General features: G+C 44.8%; 1 pseudogene; it reads right to left on the reverse strand.

Annotated features, from left to right (window-relative positions):
- Nucleotides 1-9500: 9500 nt before the first annotated feature.
- Nucleotides 9501-9608, reverse strand: LOC138780584 (U2 spliceosomal RNA; annotated as a pseudogene).
- Nucleotides 9609-20062: the final 10454 nt, after the last annotated feature.

The raw sequence follows: 20062 nt of genomic DNA on the forward strand, positions 1-20062 counted from the left end.
GAGCTGAAAAAACGTTGTGTGAACATAGCCTGAAACTATATTATTTTATATAATTACCATTTTCATGTATTATTTAATTTTTCATTTATCCCAGTACCTCATGGCTCATCATACGCATCCCTTTGAGGGGGACTTCTATAAGAAGACTCATGAAAAGAAAGCAACCAACTTTGGGTAAGAAGAACCCATTAAATGGGTACCTTATCTTTATTGTTTACTATGAGTCTTTTGTTATGCTGGAGGCCTCTTGTGCCACATTGTTGTTTTGTTTGTTTGATGTGTGGCACACCATACATAGTGTTGACCACGTTGGTGGTATTTGTGTTGTGGGGTCATAGTTATTAATAGCATCATAATGAGTGAAGTTTTAATGGTGTTTCCCAAGTTAGAATTTTGATTATTTAATTTTTTAGCCAACATGCCCAAGAGAGGCTTAGGGATTTTACTTTTTGGTTGACTAAGCAAAATTTTTCCTTGATAGGTGGTCATGAACCTGAATTTAAAAAAAGGAGTGCGAATGCTGGGCTCAAGGGGTGTCAATATGAGACTGAGGGGGTGTGAATCAGGTTTATACCTCCTTGAGCCTAGTATTCACACCCCTTTTGAAGTAAGTGCAGACAGTCACATAGTAAAATCAATATATCAAGAATGTTGGGGATGGGGGGTTTGCAACAAAATTAAAAGGCTACAAAATGATATAAAAGTCATAATATTTTATGTTGACCACGGGTCCTTATTAATGAATGTTGAAATCTGGAATTATAGGAAGAGGATAGCTTACCCTGCCAAGCTGTGTATGCCAGGAGTAATGCCAAATGCCTAAAACTACCTGCTTCTGGCTTCCTTACCATCTCTGACAGCTGCATTTAGGCTGGTGGGGGCCAAGGAATACCCCTTTATGGCCATGTTCACACAGCGTAAGAACATCGGCCGCTGTCTGACATGTTCACTCGGCCGATACTGCAGTATCGGCCGAACGATCATCATTTTTTTTTTTTTTGAATAAATGTATTATTGTTGAAAGTTTTCATTTTTATAACAGAATAGACAATACACAGGCAGTAAAGAAGAATTCGGTCAGGTAAATCAAAATCAAATCTCAATCAATGGCATTATAGTCACAAGTCCACAGGCTGGTAGTTAAGAGAGCCAAATATTACAGAGACTTAACCGAACAAGGCGCAACAAAAAGCCTCCAAAACACAAAAGACGCAGACAAGAAGAACTAGTGAAATACAATAAGAGTAAAGAAGGAGAGGACCGGGGGAAGGGGGGGGAAGAAATGGGGGGGGGGGGGGTAAAGCCAGGATAAACGAATCCAGCAAGTTCAAAGGGACATAGGAAGGGTGTGGTTGTCCCACGGGGACCAAATTTGATCAAAGGTGTCCAAAGTGTTATTTAATGAGGCCGTCAAGCGCTCAAGAGAGCGCAACTCTTTGATTCTGACAACCAAACAGTGGAGAGATGGAGGGACAGTTTGCTTCCAGGACCTAGCAATTAGCGACTTGGCCGCCGTCAACATAATCATAAGCAGTTTAGAGGCCTTTTTCCCAAAGGTTTTAGGGGGCAGACTAAGAAGACAGAGAACCGGATCAGGGGAAACATTTTTCCCGTAGACCCTGGTGGCCAGTCCGCAAACCTCAGACCAGAAGCCCTTAATGAGGGGGCAGGACCAGAAAATGTGGAATAAGGATCCCACCGCACCCAGACATCGCCAACATAGCGGGGAGATAGAGTTATTTAGCTTATGGAGAAGTTCTGGGGTATGGTACCACATCATCATCTATTGTATAAAGCCGAGATTAGCCCACTAGTAGATGATCCCGTACGCACTAGCTGTTCGAAGGCAGTAGGTTTAGAGACTGTAAGCGTCCCCAAACGCGTCTGCATAAAATGACGTATTTTCATATAAGAAAAGCGTTCAGTGGAGGATAGGTCATTTCTCTCCACCAACTTTTCAAAAGGAAGCAATGTGCGGGATAGGGGGTCCACTATGTCTGCAAACTGGAAAAGGTTCTTGGAGGACCATGCCCTCACTGTGGAGGAGTCCAAGCCAGGAGGAAAGTCTGGGTATAATAGAAAGGAATTAAGAGGAGAGATCAGAGAAAACAACCCGAATTTAGAAGCACATGCTGACCAGATTGAAAGACTGAAGCGCATAGGCCCTAAAAGAGAAAGATGGGAGTAGGAAGGAGGAGAAGAGTGCCATAGGAAAGAATTGGGATGATAGGGGGCAAACCATATCCGTTCCACTTCCACCCATTTTTTATACGCGTGGTACTTAGACCATGCTACAATGTTGCGCAAGTGCGTCGCCCAGTAGTAATTTTGGACATTCGGGACTGCCAATCCCCCCTGGGTCCTACTGCTCATCATGACAGACTTCGGAATTCGATGCCTACCAGAATGCCATATAAATTTGAACATGGCACCCTGTATGGCCTTAAGTTCATGCATGGGTATTCGCACTGGCAAAGTCTCAAAATAGTAGAGAAGCTTTGGCAGGATGGTCATTTTAACTGAAGCAATATGACCCAGGAGGGAAATATAATGGGAGGACCATTTGGCCATCAAGGACTTAATGTCCCGAAATAGACTAGGGTAATTAGCCGAGTATAAAGCAGCATAGGTGGGGGTGAGACGGATACCCAGATATTTAATGGATGCCGTCGTCCAGCGGTAAGGAAAGTTAGATTTCAGTTGGGACACTACAGAGCAAGGGAGGTTTAGGGACATTGCCTCAGATTTAGAGGAATTAACCTTATAACCCGACAAGGTTCCAAATGTGGTTAGTATGTTGTGAAGGACAGGAAGAGTGGTAATCGGCTCCGACAGGGTGAGGAGAACGTCATCTGCAAATAACATTATTTTAGACTCCTTTCCCCGTATCAACACACCTCTAATGTCCTGGTTCTCCCGAATGGCTGCTGCCAGGGGTTCTATACAAAGAACAAAAAGTAGCGGAGAGAGTGGGCAACCCTGTCTCGTGCCATTCGAGAGGGGGAACGTGCCAGACACCATATGAGGAAATTTGAGTGCTGCAGTGGGTTTGGTGTAAAGACCCTGCACAGCCGTCAGGAAAGAGCCTGTGATGCCAAAGCGTTTCAACGTCTCAAACAGGAAAGGCCAGACAAGTCTATCGAAGGCCTTTTCAGCATCCAAACTCAATAAAAGGCCCCTTCCCGACTGCTGATTAACAGCGTCAATAATGTCTATCGCTCTCCTGGTGTTATCCCCACCCTGCCGAGCCATCACAAAACCAACCTGGTCCTTGTCTACTAGCGGCGGGAGCCAGTAGCCTAAACAAGTCGCCAAGATCTTGGTAAAGATCTTGAGATCCGAATTTAAAAGAGCGATAGGTCTATAATTGCCGCATTCCTAAGGATCCCTGTCTGGTTTGGGGATGAGGGTAATATAAGAGTGTAGCATGGTAGGGGGACAGAGTTGCCCTGCAAGAAAGAGTTAAAGAGAGATAAAAGTTTTGGGCAGAGCTCAGAAGAAAAAGTTTTATAGTATAAGTCCTTGATAACTTGCGGAGACTGAGCAGCCGAGCGGTCATTCAGCATACGGGCCAAAAGAGTGTGAGCTTTATTGCCCTTCTCGTAAAAGTGTTGTCTAGAGTAGAGGAGGAGACGCTCCACCTTGACTAAAGACAGATCTTTCAGGCGAGCCCTAGCTTCCACCAGTCTACTCAGTGTTCGCAAAGAGGGCCGCGCTGCCAGTGAACGCACCAGCTCTTTTACGGTTTGTTTAGCCGACAACAAGGCCGCCTGCCCATCCTTTTTTTGGCGAGATCCCAAGGCTATACAATGGCCCCGCACTACCGCCTTATGCGCTTCCCATAGCAGCGAGCTAGAAGAAACAGAGCCCTCGTTCTCAAGGAAGTAAGCAGAGATACAAGCTTTGATAGAGTCACGCATGACTTGGTTTTTAATGAGACTTTCGTTCAGGCGCCATTGGCAGTGCCTGATAGGGGCAGCGAAGTCTGTTAGTTCTATGAAAAGAGGGCCATGGTCGAACCAGGAAATGGGGTCAATGCGTGCCATCCGCAAAAGGGGAACCGCTGGGACATTGCCAAAGAAATAGTCTATACGTGAGTGGGATTTATGGGGATGAGAGTAGAACGTGAAAGACTTTTCCGTAGGGTGGTCAATTTTCCACAGGTCATATAATTTATGTAGTCGGATCAGCTTACGGAACTCCGCTGACACTCTGGCCTGATCAGTGGAGAACGGGCGACCCACAACAGATTGCCTGTCATGAGATTCCGAAAAGGGGATGTTGAAATCCCCTCCCAAAATTCTCGAGGCAGGAGGGTACTTTGCCAGGCGGGAGAGGACTCTACGGAGGAAGGGGATTTGGGCCTTATTAGGAGCATAAAGGTTACAGAAAACCACTGGGGTGCCTCTCAGTGTACCCTCTACCAATACAAATCGTCCCCCAGGGTCTGAGTAGGAAGAGAGGACCTGGATCGGGCAGTCCCTCGCAAATAGGATAGCTACCCCCGCTGTTTTATTACCCCTCGAAGCAGAATAGACAGTAGGAAAGGAATGTCGGGCAAAGTGAAAGGTGGTGTCAGAATCAAAGTGCGTCTCCTGTAAAAAGGCGATATCCGCCTTCAAGGTCCGAATCTCTCTTATGAGCAATCGGCGTTTCAGATTTGAATTGAGGCCTTTAACATTGAGGGTTACACAATTAACCATATGAACAATGGGGGGTGGAAGACACTCCGATGTAGTCACTCACCAATCTCAGGAAGGGATAACGAGTCTCCCGGGACAACAACCACGATATCAGGAACGTCCAAAGAGCTGTCCGAGGCTGCAGGAAAAAACAAGAGGGGGGAAGGACCAGGAGGGAAAGACAAAAGACAACACAGAAGACAAACATAAGCGCAAGGCACTTGACCAGATCCCCTGACAACCAGTGACAGGGGGGGGGGGGGGAGACCAACTACTCTCCAACCAAATTACACTCAACTGGGTCCAAACAAGTGGACCTATGGTTAGAGAGGGTCCACCACGGAGGGGAGGAAGGAGAAACCAACATAACATGAGCAATAACATGATCGAGCAAAAGAGCTCGTCCACACAGCTATGCAAACACAAGGCATTGAAAAAGACCCAGGCACACATGGTATAAACTGAGAAAGAGGGACCAGGAAGGAAATCACATCCCAGTCAGAACATCTATGAAGGAAGAGCGATGCTCAGATGCGACACCCATCTGATCATCCCGGAGCTTGCCGTGGTGAGCCACCTGGAGATGAATCATGGGAGCTTTGGCGTCTTCTCTTATGTTGCACCGACTGCCAGACTGTTGGCGGAGGCGGTGGGGGGGCAGCCAATGTCCAATCTGAAATCCTCGGGACCGGAAGATCAAGGGTCTCACAGAACTTGGTGAGGTCAGAGAGATTTCGTAAGACAGCTGAGCGTCCATCCCTGCAAGCTGAAAGGGCAAATGGGAAATTCATCTATAGGTGGCATCATGATCTTTCAGCATCATGAGCAACGGTCGTAGCAGGCGTCTTTTCTGCAGAGTAATCCAGGAAAGATATGGGTACAGTTGAACAGGAACTCCATCGAACTCAAAGTCTTGAGTAGCACGTGCTTTTGCCATAATAGCCTCCTTCACTGTATGATCATGCAGGCAGCATATTATATCTATAGGGGCACCCGATGTAGGACGAAGCTTGAGGGCCCTATGTGCTCTTTCGAATTTGATCTTGTGAGATACCGGCTCGCCCAGCAGCATGTTGAACATGCCCTATAGTGTGGCTATAAGATCATCATCACGGGTCGCCTCTGGAAGACCCCTAATTCGAATGTTATTACGGCGACCCCTATTGTCCAGATCCTCAATATGTCGCTGCATATCATCCATGGCGGCATTCTGAGTGGAGATGGCATTCTGTATTGAGCATATATAGGTACGTGTAGCATCATGATCATTTTCCAATGAGTCAACCCTGGTAGTAATGCTCTGCAGGTCTTCCCTAACCCCAGCAATTTCAGTTCGGAAAGTCTCTTTAACCTCAGAGATTAGAGATTGGAGATCATGCTTTGTAGGTAACTGGGACAGTAACCTCCTAATGCTGCGCTGGGAAGTAGCACTGGTAATGGAAGTATCTGAGTCAGACTCAGTGTGATAGGTGGTGGACTGTCCCTGTTCAAGAGGAACCTTGTTATGCTGGGATGAGGATTTGGCAGCAGAGGAGCTCTGTACACCCTTCCCTGTTTTAGTTTTATCCCCCTTTTGTGACTTAGTCACAGACGCCATTTTGTGAAGCAGGGGCCCCTCTGAAGCACCGGTACGGTCACTGCCCCCTTGCACACTACCTTCTCCTGGATATCGCTGGGCTAGGGTTGTGTGTTCACTGTCCGGGAGGGAGCCCGAGGACTCAGACTCACAGGCGTCCAGAGCAGGAGGGGTTAAAGCATCCGGCTGCTGCAGCTGCCTCCTGTCGTCTCCCTTCCAAGATGGCGCCGCACCGTCCTCTAGCTGCGTCACAGGTGGATGTACCGCCAAAGGGGTCCCGTTCTCCTGCGCCCGCGGCACCCGGGGACTCCGTAAATCAAGCGGAGGAAGGCTGTGGGACCTGGACTCGGCAGGAGGGTCCCGAAGTGCCCAGTGAGGAGAGGCTGCTGTGGAAGCACGGGTCCGGGCCCCTGGCGAAATAGCAGTCCAGGGTCCGGGGAGTCCAGCAAGTGTCCCCAACAGGTGAGGGGCGTCTGGGGGTCGTCCTGGACCTCTTTCTCATCGATTAAGCAGGTATTGAGAGGCCTGGGGTCTATAATGGAGCTGTGTGGAGCGGGAGCTCAGCCTGCACACGTCTGATCACATCAGTGGCTAGCTCCGCCCCCCTATCATTTTATTTTAATTGGAATGCGGACACATTCTGGTGTGCCCGCAATCCAATTTATTATGGACCACAGTTTAAAGTACGGCCGGGAGCCGTACTCTACACTGGAAGCATAGACTATTTTCTACGGCCGCTGTTCACTGAACTGTGATCGTAGAAAATAGAGCTGTCACTTATTTTCTGCGGCTGCAGTGAACAGCGGCCGTAGTGTATACAGTGTGTATACACTACGGCTGTTGTGCCATTTACTGCCATGCAATTAAGCAGTGCTCATAGACAACGGCTGTTGTTTAACAAATAAATACAGTGTGTGAACTTGGCCTAAGGTTGCACCAGCTCACAGGGGTAGAAGCATGGTTAGTACTGAGTTTTACCCAGATAACCCTGTGACTTTGTTACTTTTCTTATCTGTATGTATTTTAGGGACTGTACAGATTTTAGGTTCTGTATTTTTAAGTTTGTTGTGGGGTCTTTAAAGGAGTAGTGCACCTAAATTGTTTTTTCTTTCAAATCAACTGGTGCCAGAAAGCGCCAGAGATTAGTAATTTACGTACAGCATATTGAAAAATCTTATATTTCCCTTAAATTGACAGTCAAAACTGACTTAAATGATAAACTTATGCTGTATAAAAATAGCTAGAAAAGACATTTTGCTAAATAATTAAACTCTGCAAATATTTGATTTGAATGGTTAGACTGCAAAGTATCCTTATGGCCATGTTCACACTTTGTAAGACACCAGGTGTTCTGTGACCCGGCTGGGTCACGGAACAGCCGGTGTCAGAAAAGATCATGCAGTGCCGGACGGATGATCTTTACTGCCGCTGTTTTCAGATGCGGGCACATCCGTGCGCGCCCGCATCCGAATTCCATTCCATTGTCTGAACTGACAGGGTTTTCTGCGGCCGCTATTTAACCAGAAAGTGTTTGTGCATATTGAGCAGATGACTAGATGAAACCAGAAAATAATTAAAAATAATATATATAATACATAAAAAAATAATACAAAAATTATATATATATATATATATATATATATATATATATATATACTACCACAAACATGTCCAGAAATAATTAGTTATGCATATGTCCACATTTTGCAGCACTTTTATGACTTTATTATGTCCAAGATAACCCCTTTAAGTCTTGAAATCTGAAGTCTTTTCCTGAGCATACAATCCTACTTTCTTTACAATATGTGAAACTGTCTTGTAGACAGGCATGCCACTGAAAATCCTGCTACATAGTTTCCCTTAAATTGACAGTCAAAACTTTCTTTAGATAATTTTTTTCTGTAAAAATAACTAGAAGAGATGTTCTAAGAAAATTCACATGTAAAAAGATATTGCAAAGTATCTTAAGTTTTAAACTCCTTATAGTTTGAAGGTTAATAAAATTGTGTTTTCATAATTAACCAATGCTGAGATACCTACTTTATATATAATCTTTAAAGGGGTACGCAAGCGATTTTTTTTCTTTCAAATTAACTGGTGCCATAGAAAGTGACATAGATTTGTAATTTACAATTTTTTACTATTTAAAAAATATTCAGTCTTCCAGTACTTATCAGCTGCTGTCTGGAGAGCAGGAGAGGTTTTCTTTGGGGATTTGCTACTGCTCTGGACTGTTCCTGACATACACAAAGGTGGCAGCAGAAAGCACTGTGTGAGGGTACGTGCACACTGCGGAATGGCGACGATAACCTATCGCGCATTCCGGAGCTCACAGCTGCCGCCGCGTCACGTTCATTTTTTTGGATGGATGAAGCAATCCACCTGTGCATAGAATGGAGTCTATGACACAGGCGGAGACTCGCGCACCCGCCTCAGTCTGCCGGCAGGTGCGAGCTACGGAATGCGCAACAGGTTATCCATCGCCATTCCGCGGTGTGCATGTACCCTGAGACTGAAAAGAATACACCACTTCATGCAGGACATGTAGCAGCTGATAAGTACTGGAAGAATAGAGAGTAGAAGTAAATTACAAATCTCTGGCACTTTCTGGCACCAGTTGATTTGAAAGATTTTTTTTTTTTTTTTGCTGGAGTACCCATTTAAGTTTTACCCCCCTACATTTTCCATAATTCATTATCATGAACCAAAATGAACTTACGTCAGCAACTTTTAGGAAAGGTAAACAGTGGTCAATTTCAGTTCCTAGCCAAGTACTAGGAGGGCCATAATGTTCATTGTATATGTGGCTATAGTAACTGGATGAATATGGTGGAATCAGAACTGTACTCCATTTATAAGGTACAGTATTTTGCAGCAAATGTAAATTAGAACTGATCTATTGTAAAAACAATCCCAGAACAAATGCTGAAATATTTTAGAGAACTAAATTGTTTTATAGAGTATACTATGAGGTTTAATTTCTAGTTCATTGTATCTCTGTAACATGGATACCAGAGACTAAGGCAGAGGCATAGTCATACAGCCGCAGAGAGCTCTCAAAGTGGGTCAGCAGAAGCAGTCATCTGCTAAGCATCCTTATCAAGTGCAAGGCCTAAACTTAGTAACTAATACCTCTGTGTAATATAATGGTAATCATACAATCATCAACCATAACAATTAAACCACTAACAGATAACGTGAATAATTACTAATGTATCTAATAAATTATGGTACCATCAAGTAAGGGATGGAATATATTAATCATCTAGTAAACAGTTATCTTTAAATATATATTAAACTGATAAGAACTGATACTACACTTGATTTTAGCCAAAAGGCTGAGAAGCGATTGGCACAGTGCATTTTACCTCATTGGGGAGCACAAGGGAATTATGCCTCATACTTTATCGAGGGGCACAGTGTATTAAAGGGGCAAAGAGCATTATACCTCATTAAGGGGTCCCAGTGCAATATACTTCATTAAGTAAGAACAGTATGTTATACTTTATTAAAAGGGGAAAATGTGCCTTATAACTCAATAGGGGAGCACAGTACATTAGGGGAACAGTGCATTATATATAATTAAAGTGGTATTCCGGGCAAAATTTACTGATGACCTATCAATAGGATATCTCATCAGTAGCTGATTGATGGGATGCTGACACCTGGCACCCATGCCGATCTGCTGTTCTGCTCTGCATTACACTGTAAACCATTTGTCTCTGTTCATTGTGTAGCGGTGGTGTTGTGCATCTGCTGGTTAGCTCCTATTCATTTGTACAAGACTCAATCTGCAGTTTCATAGGGAGCAAATTCAGTTCACTGTGCATTACATCACCAAACAGCTTATTGGCATTAGTATCAGGTTTTGGCACCCAGCTGATCAGTTAATGATGAGCTACAGTATACTGTGGATAACTCATCAGTAAATTTTGCCTGGAATACCCCTATAAGGGGGCACGGAGCATCATATCTCATTAAGGGAGGCACAGAGCATTATATCTCATTAAGAGGGCACAGTGCATTGTATCTGATTAAGAGGGTCACAGACCATTATATCTCATTAACCCTTTCCCTCCGCAGGACATACCGGCACGTCCTGCGGGGGGGGGGTAGGGAGGTTCAGAGAGGGGCCTCGCTGGGGCCCCCCTCTGAACTGCCGTGATCCCGGCTACTTACTGCAGCACGGGACCGCAGCTATTAGCGGGTGCCGCTGATCGGCCGTGCCCGCTAATTAGGACAGTTAGATGCAGCTGTTAAACATGACAGCTGCCTCTAACTGTCTTGTGTCCCCCTCTCCCTGGTGTCTAGTGGGGGATCTCCCCCCCCCCTGCGTTGCGATCACGCAGGGGTGGGGGGGAATCCGGTGTCCCGGCTCGGCAATCCATTTAGATGGTCTGCTGCAGACCATTATAATAGAGCATCTGATGGATCGATGCTCTATTATATACACAGCATTGATCTCAATGGGAGATCAGTGCTGTGTATATAGAAGTCCCCCAGGGGGCTTCTAATTACTGTATGTGAAAACAAAAAAAAGTGGTTTTAATAATAAAAAATCCCCTCCCCTAATAAAAGTTTAAATCACCCCCTTTTCCCATTTTATAAATAAAAATAAATAAATAAACAAACATATTTGACATTGCCGCGTGTTTAATCACCCGAAATATTAAATTATCACATTCCTGACCTCGCACGGTAAACGGCGCAAGCGCCAAAAAAATCCCAAAGTGCAAAATTGCGCATTTTTGGTCGCATCAAATTCAGAAAAATTGTGATAAAAAGCGATCAAAAAGTTGCATATATGTAATTAAGGTACCGTATAGAAAGTACACATCATGGTGCAAAAAATGACACCTCACACAGCCCTATAGACTAAAGGATAAAAGTGTTATAAGCCTGGGAATAGAGCGATTTTAAATAACATTTAGTTTTTTTGAAAGGTTTTGATTTTTTACAAGCCATCAAATAATATAAAAGTTATACATGTTACATATCTTTGTAATCGTAACAACCTGAGGAACATGCATAACAAGTCAGTTTTACCATATGGCGAATAAATAAAAAAATAAATAAAAAATATTGCGTTTTATTTTCTATTTCACTGTGCATATAATTTTTTTCTGGTTTCGCAATATATTTTATGCAAACATTAAAGCGACTCTCTACCCACAATCTGACCCCCCCAAACCTCTTGTACCTTCGGATATCTGCTTTTAATCCAAGATCTGTCCTGCGGTCCGTTCAGCAGATGATGCAGTTATTGTCCTATAAAAATACCTTTAGGCTATGTTGACACTACGTAAAATAACGGCCGTTGTCAGCGCCGCAAAACTACGGCCGCTGTTTTGAGGTTCCCTATAATGACTGTAATGCAATGTAACTACGGCCGTTGAATTCACACTACATATCAGATTACAGCCTTTGTTTATACGGCCCCGTGAAAAATGAACATGTCAATTATTATTTCAACTGACAGGTTGACTGGTCAGTTCACACAGTGAAGCGAGCGTCTCCGGCTGCTTGATTCACTGTGGGCTATGGGAAGCTCCGATGCGGGCGCACGCTGATGCACCCGCATCAGAGCTCCGCGGCCGGAAAGATCACCTGGCCGGTACTTAACCCCTTAGGGACCAAGCCTATTTGGGCCTTAAAGGACAAGTGCCATGAAAACCTTTTTCCCAGTAATTGAAGCACATTACAAAGTTATATAACTCTGTAATATGCTTCAATCCCCTATCTGCCTCCCTTCCCTGTCTTTTCCCCCTCCACCCCCCACCAGGAAGTGTCCTGACTCACACAGACCTGATTACTGTCGTCACCGTCACCAGGCAGCTCCTTCTTGTGAGGATGAGTCATCAGCAGGAGGGCTGCTCTAGGTCCTGTTACACCAGCCTCCCCCTCCCCTCCTTGTCAGGTGACTCTGCTTCCTCAGCTTATCTTCTCTAGTGACATGACTCCTTCACTGAGTCCACGGCAGCAGGAGAGAGGGTATGAGGGGAGGGGGAGCTGCCTATGTGCCGGAGTCAGTCTGAGGGAAGATAAGCAAGTGAGATGTGACAAGTGATGGCTTGCAGTTGTTCAGCCAATGGGAGCTGAGCAAGCCTGTCACCTGACAAGGCAGGGGAGGGGGGAGGCTAGTGTAACAGGAGAAGGAGCTGAGAGAAGAGCTTGGTGACGGTGACGACAGTAATCAGGTCTGTGTGAGTCAGGACACTTCCTGGTGGGGGGTGGCGGGGGGAAAATACAGGGAAGGGAGGCAGATAGGTGATTGAAGCATATTACAGAGTTATATAACTTTGTAATGTGCTTCAATTACTTGGAAAAAGTTTTTCATGGCACTTGTCCTTTAATGACCAGGCTCATTTTTCAAAATCTGACCTGTCTCACTTTATGTGCTTATAGCTCAGTCATGCTTTTACGTATGCTAGCGATTCTGAGATTGTTTTTTCGTAACATATGGTACTTTATGTTAGTGGCAAAATTTGGTCACTGTCTTGTGTTTTTTTGTGAAAAACATCAAAATATGAAAAATTTGCACTTTACGAACTTTGAAATTCTTTGCTTCTAAAAAAAGAGTGATATCACATAAATTAGTTAGTAAGTCACATTATCAATATGTCCTCTTTATTCTGGCTTCATTTCGTAAACATATTTCACTTTTTTAAGGGTGTTACGGGACTTAGAAATGTATCAGCAAATTATGAAATTTTCATGAAATTTCCAAAACTGATTTTTTTTTAACACCAGTTCTATTTTAAGTTGATTTAGGAGGCTTGTATATTGTAAACCCCCATAAGTGACCCCATTTTGGAAACTATACACCTTAAAGAATTAATCTAGGTGTATAATGAGCATTTTAACCCTACAGAGGCTGGAGGAAAGTATTTACAATTAGACAGGAAAAAAATGGAATATAGAAATTTTCCAATAATATATTTGTTAAGATTAAAGTATCTCATTTTCATAAGCAACATGAGAGAAAATGCACCCCAAATTTTGTAAAGCAGGTTCTCCTGAGTACAATGGTACCCCATATGTGGGCGTTAACCACTGTATGGGCACACTGCCTGGCTCAGAAGGGAAGGAGCGACAATTAGCATTTCCAGTTCAGATTTTGCTGAAGAATTTTCTGAACGCCAGGTGCGTTTGCAGTTCCCCTGTAGTGTCAGCAGAATAGAACCCCCCGCAAAAGTCACCCCATTTTGGAAAGTACACCCCTCAAAGAATACATCTTGGGGTGTGGTGACCATTTTGACCCCATAGGCATAAGAGGAAAGTATTCAAACGAAGACGGTAAAAATGAAAAAATTGAATTTTCCCAATAATATGTTCCTTTAGTTTGAAATTTCTCAATTTCTAGAGAAACAGGGGAGAAAACTCACCCCAATATATGTAACACAGGTTCTCCTGAGTAGAACGGTACCCCAAACGTGGGCATAAACCACTGCATGGGCACACAACGGGGCTCAGAATGGAAGGAGCGCCAATTTGCATTTTCAGTGCAGATTTGTCTGAAGAAGTTTCTGAGCGCCAGGTTCGTTTGCAGAGCCCCTGTAGTGTCAGCAGAATAAACCCCCCCCAAAAGTCACCCCATTTAGGAAATTACACCCCTAAAAGAATTCATCTTGGGGTGTGGTGACCATTTTGACCCCACAGGTATTGGAGGAAAGTATTCAAAAGAAGACAGTAAAAATGAAAAAATTGAATTTTCCCAATAATATGTTCCTTTAGTTTGAAATTTCTCAATTTCATGAGGAACAGGGGAAAAAACTCACCCCAATATATGTAACGCAGGTTCTCCTGAGTAGAACGGTACCTAATATGTGGGCATAAACCACTGTATGGGCACACAGCAGGCCTCAGAAGGAAGGGAGTGCCAATTAGCATTTTCAGTGCATGATTTTTCTGAAGAAGTTTCTGAGCGCCAGGTGCATTGCAGAGCCCCTGTAGTGTCAGCAGAATAACCCCCCCCCCCAAAAAAAAAGTCACCCCATTTAGGAAAGTACACCCCTCAAAGAATTAATGTTGCGGTGTGGTGACCATTTTGACCCCACAGGTATTGAAGGAAAGTATTCAAACTAAACCGTAAAAAGGAAAAAAATAAATTTTTCCAATAACATGTTTGTTTAGTTTGAAATTTCTCAATTTCACGAGGAACAGGGGAGAAAACTCACCCCAATATATGTAACGCAGGTTCTCCTGAGTAGAACGGTACCCCATATGTGGGCATAAACCACTGTATGGGCACACAGCAGGCCTCAGAAGGAAGGGAGCGCCAATTAGCATTTTCAGTGCATGATTTTGCTGAAGAAGTTTCTGAGCGCCAGGTGCGTTTGCAGTACCCCTGTAGTGTCAGCAGAATAGAACCCCCCCAAAACTCACCCCATTTTGGAAAGTACACCCCTCAAAGAATACATCTTGGGGTGTGGTGACTCACCCCAATATATGTAACGCAGGTTCTCCTGAGTAGAACGGTACCCCATACGTGGGCATAAATCACTGTATGGGCACACAGCAGGGCTCAGAAGGGAAGGAGTGTCATTTTAGTTACAGGCAATATGTGGGTGTTTACTGGCTATCTGGGGGTGGTAATGGACAATCTCGGGGTGCTTACTGGCTATCTGAGGTTGCAAAAGGGAATCTGGGGTGGTTATGGGCAATCTGGGGTGGTTACGAGCAGTATGTGCCAATCTGGGTAGGTTACGGGCAATCTGGGGTGGTTTTGGGCAATCAGGGGTGGTTACGGGCAATCTGGGGGTGTTTACTGGCTATTTGGGGGGTAAGGGCAATCTGTGGGTGTTTACTGGCTATCTGGGGTGGTTACGGGCAATCTGGGGGTGTTTACTGGCTATCTGGGGGTGTTTACTGGCTAACTGGGAGTGTTCACTGGCTATCTGGGGTGGTGACGAGCAATCTGGTTGTCTTCACTGGCTATCTGGGGTGGTGACGGGCAATCTGGTAGTGTTCACTGGTGATCTGGGGTGGCGATGGGCAATCTGGGGTGGCGATGGGCAATCTGGGGTGGCGACGGGCAATCTGGAGTGGCGACGGGCTGTCTGCGATGGTTACGGGCAATCTGTGGTGGTTACATGCTGTCTGCGATGGTTACGGGCTGTCTGGGGGGTTACGGGCAATCTGGGGGGTTATGGGCAATCTGGGTGGTTACAGGCAATCTGGGGAGGTGACGGGCAATCTGGGGTGGTTACAGGTAATCTGGGGTGGTTACAGGTAATCTGGGGTGGTTACGGGTAATCTGGGGTGGTTACAGCTAATCCTGGGCGGCTTTTGACTTTGGTGACAGGGGTAAAAAAGTGCCGACACCATTTGGAACAAGCGATCAGCGGTATATAGTATATACCGCTGATCACTTGTACTGGGACCACACCGGGTGCTCCCCGATCATTGCCCCATGCTCTCTGCCACCAGTGGTGGAGAGAATGGAGCTTTGATCATTTTTAGGCATCCATCACTGTGAACAGAGTCTGTACACAGTGATGGCGGCGGCCATCTTGGATCAGATGGCCGCCCAGGGAGGGGAGGATCAGTGACCAGGTCACTAGGGTTAATTCTGGGGACGTAGGGGACATGTTCTCATCTCTTCTCACCGTGGAGTCACTGTGAGAAGAGATGAAAGCGTTCAGCTGCGCTGGCAATGCCCGTTACTGTGGCCGCCGTTATACTGGTAATAACGGCGATCGCCGGTGAGGGGACTGGCCAGGACTGACCCCACATTCTACCCCAACCCCTCAGCTACCTCCGATAGCTGAGAGGAGGGGTCTGCAGGGCATTACCAGCGCTGCTGCACTATTCTGCCCTATCGCCATAAAGAGCTGATGGCAGCAGAATAGAGCCCATTAGTGATCGCCGTAAAAATCCGTATCGACGGTCACTAATAGCATAATACATGTATTCTCTGGGTCGCTACGGTTACGGCGATACCACATTTGTATATTTTTTTTTAACTATTACCGCTTTGGCGCAATAGAAACTATCTTCCTAGCAAAAACCCACAAAAACTGTCACCAAATTGCAAGATCCATAGCGTTCTTATTTTTTGCGCAACAGTGCTGGTTTGGTGCTTATTTTTTGCGGGAAGATCTGTAGTTTCTATTGATACCAAGTTTTATATGTATATGACTTTTTGATCTCTTTTATAACGTAATTTCTAAAGCTGATTGATAAAATACTGCTATTCTGGTACAGGTTTTTTTTTATTTTGTATTTACAGCGTGTGTCGTGCGGTGTAATTATTGATATAGTTTTATAGATTGGGTCGTTACGGACGTAACGATACCAAATATGTATACGATTTGTGTTTTTGATCACTTTTATGTAAACTTTTATTGTGTATGGGGAATGTAATGCATTTTTATTATTGGGAGGGCTGTGTTGTGTTTGGTGCACACTTTTTTCACGTTTTTTTACTTTTACACTAGTGTACATTACTGTTCACTAGTGTAAAATACTTTGATCACTGATACAATACACTGCAGTACCTGATGTACTGCAGTGTATTGTATCATGCCTCATGCTGACAGGCAATAGCCACGGCCACCCCTGTCAGCATGAGGCATGCTGACCCCGGGGACCTTCATTAGGACCCCAGATCACCATGGAGACCACCAGGACACCGGACGGTGCCGCGGGACATCCCGATCGCGTAAGTGACCCGCGGCGCCGACCGGGACAAACCGGCACCCGTTAGATGCCGCTGTCATGGTTTGACAGCGGCATTTAACGGGTTAAACTGTTGAAGCGCGGCTGTGCGAAATAAATTTGTAACCTACACCTGTCTGGCGTCCGCCCAATGTTTTATCCATGCGCTGAATAAAGTTATCTGCACAAGTCTTCTAATTGGTGAGTTGCCACTACTATTCCTTTGAATGAACTGTATTTGCCGTAAAAGTTCTTTACAATTAGTGAGCACCACCAGAAGTCATCCAGTGTTAGTTCATGCATTTCAGTACTAACGTACCCAGCCCTTGACGGGTCTATATTAGGAGCTGTAGTGCCGATCACTTTCTACAATTGCTATCATAGTTACATGAGGGTGTCAGCGGTCACACTGACCGCTGATCACCCGCTCTGCTGCCGCCGCCGGGCGGTATTTTATTCCGATGCGCCCGCCGTTAAAAGGCGAACGCATCGGAATAAAGGCCATTAGTGGCCGCCGTGAATATGCGTGCGGCGGTCACTGTACCGGCCGAGATGATCTGGCCAGAGACCGGCCGTTCCGTGACCTGGCTGGGGTCACGGAACGGCCGGTCTCATACGTAATGTGAACATAGCCTAAATCTACTGTGCAGCTCCTCAAGGCTACCAGCCGCATCTGTAGTGGTATCTTTACATGGGTGATTTATTCTGGTTTTTATTCTGGGAGAGGGGCGGCAACTAGTCATCTTGATGAGGAGCCGCCCATGACTAGCCACCGCTCTCTGCCTGTCAGTACGTTCTGCTGGGATGATTGACACGCAGAGAGGCCACTAACAGGTCTATCTGCCTGTCAATCATCCCAGCAGAGCGCACTGAAGGGCAGAGAGCCATGACTAGTCACAGGCATCTCTCCCGGCTGGAATAAAACTTCATTTTCCCCCATGTAAAGCTACTGCTGCAGACGTGGCTGGTAACCTCGGGGAGTTGCAGAGTAGATGTATACTGTGTTGCTAGGAACCATATCAGCACAATAGTGATGATTGGTTCCCTTTTACGAGGATACAGTACAGTAAAAAGCACAGTGCACTATACTTCATAAAAGGTGGCATGTGCATTATAATTAAAGAGGGGACACTGTTGATAATAAAATAAATTAAGGGGGTATAGCATGTAATGTAGTTAAATTTTATGTGTAGTAGTACTATATTCAGAGGGTGAATTACATGGCTGTATCATATTTAGAAGTAGCATTATGTGGAAGAATTGTATTTAGGAGGTATGGTGTTTGGCGGTATTCACAAAGTGCAGTGTGTCAAACTAAGAGGAGCTTTTCTTAGTTTAGAGCAGGGGTGAGCAATTCATTTTCCCATGGGGCCACATGAGAAATTGGAATGTTTTTTAAGGGCCAGACTAATACAGTGGTACCTTGGTTCTCATACTGCTTGAAACTCAAACTGTATTTTCAAGAAAAGTTTAATTTGGTTGTCAGACTCAAACACCTAGCCTGGAAGTACAGCAATACCTTGGTATTTGAACAAAAATTTACATGGAAGTAACTTTCAGAATTCAAACTTTGCTCGGTATCTGAAGGCTTTTGTGAGCGTGGATGGTGGGTTGTACCTGGTGAGTTTAGCACTGGTGAGTCTTCACATACAGTACAGTACTGTATAAGACTGGTGGAGTGCATGTACAGTACAGTAGTAGTACAGCCAGTGCACCACCATCTCCCATCCTATACTGTATAAGATTGCTGGAGTGTATATACAGTGCAGTAGTAGTACAGTCAGTGCACCACTATCTCCCATCCTGTACTGTATGAGATTGCTGGAGTGCATATACAGTAAAGTAGTAGTACAGTCAGTGCACCACCATCTCCCATCCTGTACTGTATAAGATTGCTGGAGTGTATATACAGTACAGTATTAGTACAGTCAGTGTACCACCATCTCCCATCCTGTACTGTATAAGATTGCTGGAGTGCATATACAGTGCAGTAGTAGTAGTACAGTCAGTGCACCACCATCTCCCATCCTGTACTGTATAAGACTGATGTATTGCATATACAGTTCAGTTTTAGTACAGTCAGTGCACCACCATCTTTCATCCTGTACTGTATAAGACTGCTGGAGTGCATATACAGTGCAGTAGTAGTAGTACAGTCAGTGCCCCACCATCTCCCATCCTGTACTGTATAAGACTGCTGGAGTGCATATACAGTACAGTAGTAGTACAGTCAGTGCACCACCATCTCCCATCCTGTACTGTATAAGACTGCTGGAGTGCATATACAGTGCAGTAGTAGTACAGCCAGTGCACCACCATCTCCCATCCTGTACTGTATAAGACTGCTGGAGTGCATATACAGTACAGTAGTAGTAGTACAGTCAGTGCACCACCATCTCCCATCCTATACAGTGCTGTATAAGATTGCTGTAGTGCATATACAGTTCAGTTTTAGTACAGGCAGTGCACCACTATCTCCCATCCATTACAGTGCTGGGGTTGGGAGGACTCTATGCACTAAAGGATGAGTGAGGAGTTAGTGACTACTGTACTATAATTGCTGGTTTTGTTGAATGTTTCTTGTGTATAATGTACAGTATAGTGCTGCTCTGTACTGTACTGTAGAGATTAAACTATGCTCTTTTCAATGTAATATATGGGCACTGTAAGTAGTTATTAGTGGCTGCTGGAACCAATTAAACACATTTACATTATTTCCTATAGGAAAACGCTGCCCATTTCTCAAACTGCTCAGTTTTCAAACTGCCCTCTGGAGCCAATTACGTTTGAGAACCGAGGTACCACTGTATATTTAACTTAGTTCCACCCACTACTATCGTATGTACTGTTTACTATATATACAATCTCCTAATAATAAAAAAAAAACCATGAAATGAAACATTGCAGTGATTCAATGAACTTGTGATAACTGTAAAGTAAAAAAAAAAAAAAGTAACTCACTGAGCAGCAACCAAAGGGACTGGCATTTAAGATACTGTCATTATGAGGGGGCATTAGCAGAGTTATTAACCCTCTCATGACTGCCCAATTTCTGTTGAGACCCCCTAATAATGACAAAGGAGAAAATGCGCAGCCTACCAGCACCCCCCCCCCAGCAATCATCCGCCTCAGTACAACCCCCCTG

This window comes from Dendropsophus ebraccatus, chromosome 1 (assembly GCF_027789765.1).
Source record: "Dendropsophus ebraccatus isolate aDenEbr1 chromosome 1, aDenEbr1.pat, whole genome shotgun sequence".
Taxonomy (NCBI): domain Eukaryota; kingdom Metazoa; phylum Chordata; class Amphibia; order Anura; family Hylidae; genus Dendropsophus; species Dendropsophus ebraccatus.